The sequence below is a fragment of the Plectropomus leopardus genome, chromosome 4 (assembly GCF_008729295.1).
Source record: "Plectropomus leopardus isolate mb chromosome 4, YSFRI_Pleo_2.0, whole genome shotgun sequence".
Taxonomy (NCBI): domain Eukaryota; kingdom Metazoa; phylum Chordata; class Actinopteri; order Perciformes; family Serranidae; genus Plectropomus; species Plectropomus leopardus.
The window spans coordinates 32,953,656-32,965,008 of NC_056466.1; the positions used below are offsets into that span (position 1 = coordinate 32,953,656).

The window sequence follows — 11,353 nt, forward strand, 5'->3', positions numbered from 1 at the left end:
GATTTTCTCCATGAGAAGAGAGAAAATAGGCAACAAGACAAAAGCGAAAAAGGTTTCAATGATAGAGTGACGCAACAAGAAGTGATGAAAAGTTTTTCAAGAGACTTAACCGAGAAACGTTTAAGTAAAAGAAAGAAACACACTTTAAGGTTGACATGAACACAGTACCTGTATCCCAAACTGAGAATCGCAGATATCGAGCAGGCCGAGAAGATACAGATGCCGATAGGTTTTGCTTTTGGGAATCACTTTGCACAATCACACTTGTTTATAAGTGTCTCCCTCTCTGTCCATTCACTCCTCTGTGATGTTGACAGGCTGCAGCAGTCAGAGAGTCTCCTCGCCTGCCTGCCTGTGTCTGGATGTTTGAGTGAGGAGGTAAAGCAAAGGTGGTTTAGTGTTTACTCATTCTCAATGGCCAGGAGAGAGAGGTGGGGCCACTCAGTACAGGTAACCCCCCACCTTTTTTTTCCCTCCCTCCTTCAATCTCTCTCTCAGCTGATAAGGAATAAGACAAAGGAGGAGGGAAGGGATGAAAGGGCAGAGGGTGTGACGATGATTGACAACGATCACGGAAAGGTCAGCAGCTCGTGTTTGAGAGTATTTACAGAAATAAAGTGGAGCTGCCCTGAAAAATAATAATAATCTGAGTCAGAATTCAAACAATGAGGAATAATGAAACTATTTATTTACAATGTCTACATGTTAGCTGCTCATATTCTGACAATCTCTAATAGATGCATAAAAAACAGTGCTTAACACCAGCATGCTAACATGTTCACATTGCCAAAGCTAACATGCTCACGTTTAGCAGATTACTTCTTTACCACCATGTTATTTCCTTTTTCCTCCAAAACTAGCACAGGTACCACCCCATGACCACAATCCACTCGCCGCCATTTTTGGTGTCATACCAGTGGAAGCTTGTGTTACAAATGTCCAGAGGAAAGCAATAGCATTCAGTAGCCTCAGCACGCAGAATAATTCTTATGAATTAGAAATGTAACCAACAACCCCCTTTCAGGATGTGGCTGCAGAAGGTATTGTCCTTGCTTCAGCTTGAGAAACAACTTAAAGACAATTTGCCATGCCATCTCATTGGTGTTTTCTTTCTGTGTAGACATTGCTACTATAATTATTTCATGTATATTGGATGCAGCCCCTCCGCCCCCCTTTTTTTTTCAAAGTGTGCAAGGGAGGTAGGGAGGGATAAGGGTGTACGCCTGTTTGTGTATAATGTGAATATATTTATATATTACAGCTGTCTGTCCCATTTTTATGTGTTTCTGCATAAGCAAAAAAGCTCTTCAAATAAAGTTGTTTTTTAAAAACAGCACACATACACTGTTTTTTAAACATGGGAAAACCTGTTTGAAATAGGTGGTGGTCTCCTCTGTGTTTTTTTTCCTGGTGTGTAATGTTCCGATGTCACAAAAGCGCTGAAAAATAGGGTTAGCAAGGAGCAGAAAGCAGCATAGAAGCCAGTGAAAAATCCGCCTGTCTTTCAAACTCTGCGTCGTCAAAGAGTCACAGAAGATAATGACAATTGCGCCAGAAAAGGGGCGATTATTAAACCCCTTTTATACTGGCCAAAAACCCCTAACACCCTCTAATATATGAACATCTGGCTTTTTTTCTAAGTTTGTTAAGGTTACAATATGCTTTGGTCCACTGGCAATTGGAAAGTAGTCTATTTTCACCTATTTTTAGTAAGTTTTACTTAATTTTTTTGAAAAAAGGAATAAATTAGTTAATTTAGGTGGAAAATGAGTCCAGGCATCCCAGCTAGCAGGGAACGTTTTCACAACATTGGCTAACGCTACCTACAAGTTACAATAATGTTTTAAAGAAAACATTTTTATCTAATGTTCAAAGAACGTTTTGAGGATGTTTATCATTTCAAATAATGTGTCTGTAAGATTAAATGCAGACTAAGACATATATTATAACTGCAACATTCTGAGGATGTTTTGGTGATGTTGAGAGGTGACAGATCATAGAACGTTCTTTTATAATACGTTCCCACAATGTTACATGAGAACAAAGGAAGAACATTTTCAAAGCAAATTCAAAACATGTTATTGAAGCCTGAGATTACAGACCATTTTTATGAAAATTAAAATTAAAATGAATGAATGAATGAATGAATGAATGAATGAATGAATGAATGAATAAAATTCAGGGGGGTCACAAAAATCAGTAGGATTGATCCTCTGGGAACCATGAATGTCTGTACCAAATCTCATGGCAATTCATTTAACAGTTTCTATAGAGATATTTCAGTATAGACCAAAGAGGTGGACCAGTGACCGATGTGTGGGTTAGTGGCAGCACTTCATCCCTCAGATCGAACAGATCCAACAATAAAAAGGTTAACAAAAGGTCATCAGAGTCACATGACCTGCCACTTCAGCCATCAGTATTTGAGAGCACTTTTATCCAGAGAATCACCATATTTCATCAAACCAAATATTTACTTTTTGTATATCTTCAGGGGCATAAGAGAAAAAAAATGTCTGTCAATATAGACTTAAAATAATTCAAACAGCGCAGAGAAAAAAAATCACAAGAGCTGACTAAATTATCTCTGCCTGAGGCATTTTAGAAAAAAACTGTTGCCGGCTGAATTGAACAGGCTCTTCTGAGATCACGTTGGATTTTTCAGCTGATTTGAATGCCAGAGTGTTTCGATAACAGGGGCAGATTATGACACAGTGGGCCCCTGGGCACAGAAATGCAGAAGGCCCCACCACCTCTCCCACACAGGACGAAGACATACAAACATTTTAGTTGTTGAGTCCCTTTTTGTCATTATTTTGATTCTCTTGGTGGTTTGGCGTCTCTTTGTGGTCATTTTGTGTGTCATGGCCCCTTTTTTCCCTTTGCAAAGTCATTTAAATCTGCCAGTTTGCAGCCAGTTTGTATCTCTTTGTAGAAAAAACCCAAGTAATTTTAGTGTATACAGAGCCAGCGTGTTTTCACATATAACTATAAATTAAAGGTTTGTTTTAACCAAACCAGAGTTGGTGATTGTTGAAACAATGAAAACGATAATAGCAATGATACGATGATAAAGTTACTGTTTCTTTAAATGGATTTTGGTGGGTTCTATGCTGCTGTGATTTCAGGCGCTGGTTTTTGGTTTAACAAAAAGGATATTACTCTTTAACAAAAAGATCTGTCTTTGTAGGGATACTTTTCCATAAAGTTTTTTAGAAACATAATAACAATCTGATCCTGTCAGTGACAAAAAGAAACACGTCTGACGGTATTAACATGCCCTGAGTGGTTACATTGTAGGCTGTTTTGCAACTGTAGGATGCTCTCTCAATTATCTCAATTAGACACAAAACCTGGAAAATAGGGTCTGGGCTTAATAATACTTAAGTAGTCCTTTAATGGGACCAGACACCACAATGATTGGGATGAGTGCTAAGAAACTTTATTTTTTCAAACTATGAATTTAAAGTCACTTGACTTATACACACAATTGAGATAAAGAAAATTCAAACTTGACTAAAGCTGTCACATTCCAGTCATATTTGCCGGGAACAGAGAGGGCGAGAGAGAATAGGAAGGAGACCACGTTGACAATGCATGGAAGTGTACATAACCTTAAACAACCCTTAAGGGGGGAACGAGGCCTATACTTTTATCAGACGGGGTGTCATTCTCCAGCACAAGTGTGTGTGTGTCCTCACGTGTGTGTGCTGTTGCCATTGTACAAGTGACACATTAACCAATGACTCTGTTAATGAAGGACATGTAATCACTGATTCTCGCCTTTTTGGCAACACACACACACACACACAGTATATGTAGATAGCCAGTTCAAAGTTTACAGATGGAGAAACGTATTCTCTCGCCTGACAGGGTGTAATTAGGTTGGAGTGAAGGCCGTATGCAGCCATAAACCTACTTTAAAGGTGGAGGAGAGTGTAATTCAAAGACTGAGATGACTTTATTACTAGCACACCGCGTCACACATACACACTCTCTTACACATGCACACACGTATCAAGTCAAGTGAAGGCTAGTGTGTTTGTACAGCCCAATATCACATACTGTGGTAACAGAAATCCTGCATTCCTAACCCTACCTAAGTAAAGTAAAAACCTTTTATATCCTGCTGGGTAGTTTAATCTACAACAGGGCATCATATTCAAGAATATCATTATGTGTTTGTAGCATGGCTGTCCTGTGAGTACCATGTATCTCTATGAAGTCAGTAAAACAGCCCTATTTTCAGCTTGTGACGATGCTGAACTAAGAGGGGTGTTTTTAAGAGTTTATTTGACTTCAGAAGAATGTCCTCAACACATAAAGAAATACTTTATCCTTCAGTTTATTACAAACATCCAACATTATCACATTTGGAGATTCATGGTTTTCACTGAAGAGTAAGGGAATGAAAGTGTAATCTGAAAAGCTGTCAGACAAATGTAGTTCAGTAAAAAGTACAATATTTGCCTCTGAGATAGAGGAGGAATAGCTGCTGCATAATAAAAAAAATACTCATGTAAAGGTATGAATTGAATTTGTACTTAAGTATTGTACTTCAGTTAATGTAAATGATTACTCTCCACCACTGCATTCTGTTCCTACGACAAGGAAAACATCTTAAAAAACATAAAACAAATAAGACAAATAAGAGAGGTGATATGCTAACGCTCGGGATACAACACTTTATAATGTGGTTGTAATGTTTAATAATGTATAGTATTTGTCGACATGAGTTTGGTGTTCGTAGCAAAATGCTAACTTGCAACACCTGTCAACAGGAGGATTTTTATAACTTCAGGGTTTAAGGGGAATACAAAAATGAAGAGAAAGTTGTAACAGTTAGGAGACAGTAAAACCCTCCCTCCAGCAATATTATATTGTGATTATGATACTGAGAACAATACTTCAGTAATAAAGTCATGAGCCATGCTTTGAAGAAGGCAGACCACAGTAAAGATAGCCATCAGCTCGGTGTTAATGGAGACAGACAGAGAGACATGGGGGAACAGGCCCGACTGGTCCGATATGAACCCAAACACAACCACAAGATGCTGCACACAAACAGCTTTGCAACGGTCACTGAGACAGATGGGGGGACGATAAAGTCTGAAGAGTCTGCTGCCTGTATGCCATCAGAACTGAAAGTATCACACACACACATCCATGTATATCATCACTTTTTAAGTAGGCTGTAGCCATGCATGTTTGCAGATATGCATAAAGAAATTGCAGAGCAGTAAAATGCAGAATGTTTTATTGACAGCATTTTTTTTTCACTTTTATCAATACAAGTTTAATAATATAATTTTTAATGACTGAAACTTACTGTTATCTTATATTTTCTGTTACTTTTATCTTTGAAAATTAACATTTAGTTTTTCAATAGACTTATATTCATTACACAATATCTGTTTGTGCAAGAAAAATAATAATGCTGGCTGGCATATTGCTGTAAAATATTTATTCTTAGATGGCTTCCATATTGATATCAGTATCACTCACACACATAAATGTCTACACACACACACACACACACACACACACACACACACACACACGCTATGTATATTGTGTGTCAGTTTCCACTTGGTATCAGGAGCCTTTCAGACTGATAATTCTGTTTAGGAAATGATTAAAAAGTGGGTCACTGAAACTTACTGCCATAACAGCAACACACACTGATTACATTTATTATTAAAAACTAAAATTCTAATATAGGTGGCAGGACGGGGCCGCAAATGGGGTGCACAATAAAACCAAAAGTCATAGCAAAATTTCAAAAATGTAATTATGCTTTCAAAGTTTATAGCCTAGTTATAAACTATGTCTATATGGAGATTAAGGAATCACATACTGATAGACTTTGGTTTCTAATTTTACAGTTTTATTATTAATTATCTGATGAGCAGACTAATACTGGTAGAGTTAAAATTTTGAGTTTCACAACAATCCTGTTTTAATGTGTTCTGTATCTGTATCTCTACATGATAGACGATTCATTGTTCTTCAAGTAGGCTGGTAACTTAAAGGAGTACATTGATTGAAAGGAACAAATCATTTACTAGGAAACAAGTCTTCTCAAGTTTAGGGAAGACTCGTGGGTACCAATGAAATCCATTTTCATTCAGATATCTTGAGGTTCCAGTGACTACTTTGAAAATGGCCATGTCAGTTGTTCCCTCAACAAAATTTTGCCTAAATTTGGAGCATTTTTTAACCTCCTTCACTACAAGCTATGCTGACAAATTTTAAATTTTCTAGTTTCACCAGATACCTAACTACACTAGCTTTAAAAATGAGTGTGCACGGGCTCTTAAAAACAGTAATGTAGGCCTCCAATTGTTTTCACCAGGGGGGCAGCAATTGTATCAGGGGGCCAAGGTCCCCCCTTCCTCTCCCCTTGGGGGCCGCACTGATCATAACTACATGTTCCAAACATGAGATTTAAGCACTGGGTTAAGCATTTTATCACTGCCAGGGTAAATTGCATTGTAAAGAAAACTGAAACAAAATGAAAGACAAACTCATTTTCATTTCGGCAAAATAGAAAGTAAAACTGCTTGAAAACTAAATCTACTATCAAAAGTAAATAAAATGCATAACATACACTATTAATTAAGGCCCTGTTCCACTGTTATTAGTAAAAACAAACAAAAAAACAAACAGCAACGTAAAACACTACAAAGAGTGCTAAACTGAGGTAACTTTTTACAAGTCAAATCAAGTGTTGAAAGTTAAAGACTTCGACTAATCTAAACAGTTTTTCTGGCTCTTCAACCTAAACTGACCCTCACTGTCCCAACAGGGGCAGCAAACACCACAGAGTGTCACACACTTGGACGTGAGCACATGCAACTCACAGGTCACGAGTGTGTGGAGAGACAGGCGGATTTACTGTAAGCTGACCGATGCTGAGTGTAAAATTGCTGCTCTGCCTAAAAATCCTCAGACAGTTTGACCGCACCTGATCCAAGAGGGAAAAATCTGCAACACTTCCTCATTCAAAGGGTCGCCTCACATCCTGGAACTACCGTCGACCAATCCCTGCGTCCCACTTATGATTAACAAAAATGACTCAGCACAAAACGAGAGCCTTTCTGCCCTCCCACTACACACATACACACACACACACACACACACACACAGGATCTAACATTAAAGTCCAGCTTTTTTTCTTCTGTCCTGATGAAAGACGTTTCCCCTTTTGCCTAGAATCTGGTCAGCTGACACTTGAGTCATGTGGCTTGTCACTAACCAATGGCAGCACTGGAGCATTGTGTGTTTAGGTGCTACAATCACGGCCAAGGTCAAGAAGACGAGGACGGAGGGAGACAGAGAGAGAGAGAGAAAGAAGACTTGAAGGAGCTAAAGAGACTAAAGCATAATAAAAAGAGAAACAGAGTCATCCTCATGACTTGTAACCACACGGAGGCCACTTATTATCTGGTCAGTAACCAGTAACCATTGTAACGTCAACATGTGTGACTATTCCCTCTCCCAGCACTGGGAAACAACACTGACTATCATGTGATTGGGTGATTTGTTGTGCTGCAGCCTACACTATAGCCATGAAGGAAGTAGGTCAAGGAATTCTGGCCGTGTTTCAGTCAAAAAACATAGATCACACATATTTCGAAAAGAAAACAAAGGTGAACATTGAAGTGAGTACTACTATACTTTTTCTGCTATAAGTGTTCATTAAAATACAACTTAACTACAGTAGATTTCACCTACTGTACTTAAAGCTGACCTCTTGCTCCTGCTCATTTTCAGGTTCATACTTATATTTAAGTTTTCTACCACAACATGTTTACATGTTTTAATGGTCAAAAACACTTTATTTTCCATGCTGGAACACATGTGTCCAGCCTCTCTGTTTTAGCACCTGTCTCTTTAGGAAACCTTTCCAGAAAAGTTCAATCTGCTCTAACTGGTCAGCATTTCTTCCCCATCTCTGCACCGTTACTGCAGCTGGGAAATGATATGATCCCAAACCAGGGAAAAACTAGCAACATCAACAACCAAGTTTACATGTTTTCTTGACCTCAATAAAGAATAGCAGAACTTTCTGTCTTGAAACATTGACAATAAAAGCTACTAAACATAACCGGACGTGTTCTTGCAGGAATATGAACCACATTCGTGGAGAAATAAACATCAGCAACCGGGATGATATTTTTCCCTGACATTCGTATGTAAAGTAGCTACATATAACAGTGTAGGCTACGTGACATAAACACTTGCAGTAGTGTACCTGAAGCAAATGACCATATAAATAAATTTGGCACAGTGTGAGGTCATACTGTAGCCATAGTAGAAAAAAAACATTGGAAACAGAGTGTTTAGATCTGTTTAAAGCCTGAAGTTTTTGTTTCAGCCATGTTTAATATGAACATGTTTCACTGTAACACCACATATAAGACACAGAACACAGAGAGGCATTAAAGGTCCCATTCGGCAGGCCTTTCTAGTGAATATTTTAGTTTTGTTAAGCTTTATTTTGCTTTCAGTTCACCTGTCGGAATCTGTGACGGCTCCTGCTGCTTGTCCTAAAGCACTTCCTTCAATAGCTGCATCGACTGGTATCACTGCATTGCCGTCTTTCACCAGAAATGCCCCAAACGCACTGGAAATTGTCTGACGTGTGTTTTGACATCCACCTTTTGTTGCAAATGACAGAACAAGCACCAAAGGCGTAATCAGGCACGTCAAACTGTGTTCACCCTACAATGACCTTATTGCGACTTTAAAGTGTCAAATGAGGACCCAACAACTAAAGCTGCAGTACCTATTTGGAAAGAGTTAAAAGAGGACATTATTTCATTAAAAAAAAGTATTATTATTGTTAATAATAATAACACAAACTTGCCTTGATATAAATGGTGACCTTTTTCTAAGCACTGCTGATTTTGTGTTGTTGGAATTTTAGAAAATGTTCCTCAAATAGAAATGTATAGATAATAAATGGGGATATCTCTTATATATGAAAAACTAGAGGTCCGCACACCAGGGTCAGGGTCATGAGTCTGAGGAAGAGCGTTTTTTAGTTTGAAATGTCACTTATTTTTGAAAAATAAAATCCTTTAAGGGGAGCTCCCTGGTGTGCGGACCTCTGTTTTTCCCATTTTGGTTTATCTTGGATCCAGCACCCACTATGGAATGTGCGTGTATCTTTGAATCTCTGATATCTCTAATATACAAAACTTTTGGCTAAACAGTGACCTCCTAAAATACAGCTAGTTCAGTGGCATTGGCATTTCAAATCTGATGCCTGCTGTGTGCCATAAGAACATCAATTGATGAGTGTCAGATAATGTGGGTCAGTTATTAGACGGGCTTCCATTAACCCTCAAACTGCTCATATTGAAACTGCATATATAAATATGACTAATGGATAGGTCAATTTAGAAAGAACTCCCATTTATCACAAAACAGTTTTGTTGCTCGCATGCGGTGGCATTTCAGGCTATTCGAAAAAGCCACATGTTGCAAAACTGCAATGGAAACACTTTTTTGAGCTTTTCTAGGTCACATGATGCTATGGCTATGTGCTTGTCAGTAGGAACTGGCTCCCTCATGATGCAGCAGAAACTACAAGAGGTGTTACTGGATCACATAACTCTTCAAAAGTTGAGTGGATCACCTGGAAGTTCTGAAGCCATAATTCCTCTGTGAAATCGTGGACTATCGCATTCCAGAAATCCCTCATATGTGGCCGCTCCCATGTATAAGGGGCTTGCATTTTCATTTTCGCTTGCATAACATGCCTACATCACCTACGATTTGAAATAATGACAGCTAGTGCGGTGGCTGCAATAGAAATAAAGCTGCTAATGTTGACATCCATCACCATGCTTCTTGGAATGTTATCCCGAGAGGAGAAGTCGCATAACATCACTCAATGGAAACGCAGTCATCTCGCAATTATGTTTTATCGACATTTATCCATTGCTGAGTGGCATCATGTGAGATGATTTAACACGTTCAATTGGTCTGTGAAGTAACTGGTCACTACACCACTGCTACAAATGCTGCACCAGCTAAAAAAAACCCTCATCTCCCGTCAAATAGCCTAGCAACTATATTCATCACTTTTTGTAAGTACAAGTGCAACAACATGCACACCACCAAGGGGAAGCTATACAAAAGTGTGGGATGTGTCAGCTGTGACTCAGGAGGTAGAGTGGTCACTGGTGGTCATCATGATACTGAACCCCAAATGGCTTTGGATCGCTCCCTGTGAGTGTGCCAGAATGATGATCTGATGAGCAGGTGGCACCTTGGTAGCCTCAGCCATCAGTGTATGAATGGTTGAACGGTACCTGTAGTGTGAAGTGCTTTGAGTGGTTGCTAAGACTAGAAAAGCACTTCATCAATGCACTCCATTTACTATCATCATCCCATTGTCCCAACTCATTGTCTCTTTATGATGTCAGGCTTTAATTGCAGTCACAAACTCTTTTGTCTCTGGTAGGGCGACACTGAGTACAAACTAGTTTTCTTTTAGGAACAGCCCATCCTTAAGTGTCAACAACTAGCTGTGCCACAAGCCTGAATGTCCATATTATATCCTTTAAAAATGCGTCCATGCCAAATCTCCCATACTTCACAGTTTTTCTCTGTAATAGCTACTTTAAATGAATGTTGTCCATCCAAAGCCTCTTACTGACCCTTTTTCTTGACATGTAGCATCTTATTATGACTGACAGGATAACTAAGCATACAATATCTTTAACCCTTTGACATCCTAATCAACCATTTGGTAAAGCACAATGAGTCACTCATTGAACCATTCAGTTTAGGCATGTTTTATTTTTATTTTTTTAAATGCATTAGATGTCGCTGTGTCTTAAAATAGTATCCCTTTTCATCTCACCTCCTACAGAAAGTTAGGGATTTTCAAAAGCAGGCATTAAAAACATGCTCTAATAAACAGCTGATTTTGCCTTTTATGGTAAAGGTAGTGAGGTTGAGCTAATAAAATTAAATCTGACTTTGCTAAGAAATTTGAAAAACTTCATTTTTGCTAAATGATATATTTAATGTTATCTATTATATATTTGGTGAAATCATTTCATTAGTATGATGTTTTTTTAATTGTCTGAAGCCACGCTTTACCAGACAGCTGAAACTAGGATAATAATTTTACAATTTTTCTGAAATAAATGAATAAAAAGAATATTAATTGTTCTTAATACAGTATATTTAATGTTATTTCGTTATCTCTTTAATGAAAAAAAAAATCAATATGATTTTTAAAATGTCATCAATGTACTGTAATGGTAAATATTTAGAATACATACATTTGAAATAATACTAGCACTGGTAATACTACTAATTCCATGGTAAC

General features: G+C 38.2%; 1 protein-coding gene across 12 annotated transcripts in view; it reads right to left on the reverse strand.

The window, feature by feature from the left end:
• rbm47 (RNA binding motif protein 47) overlaps positions 1-11,353 on the reverse strand; it is a 43,538-nt gene that overhangs the window by 23,328 nt on the left and 8,857 nt on the right. The window contains exon 1 of one of the 12 annotated variants that reach the window (XM_042484911.1): positions 169-342. The exons of the other annotated variants lie outside the window; for them this stretch is intronic. The gene's annotated coding sequence lies outside the window, so the exon portion shown is untranslated. Of the gene's footprint in view, positions 1-168; positions 343-11,353 lie in introns of those variants that run through there. 12 annotated transcript variants of the gene reach the window in all.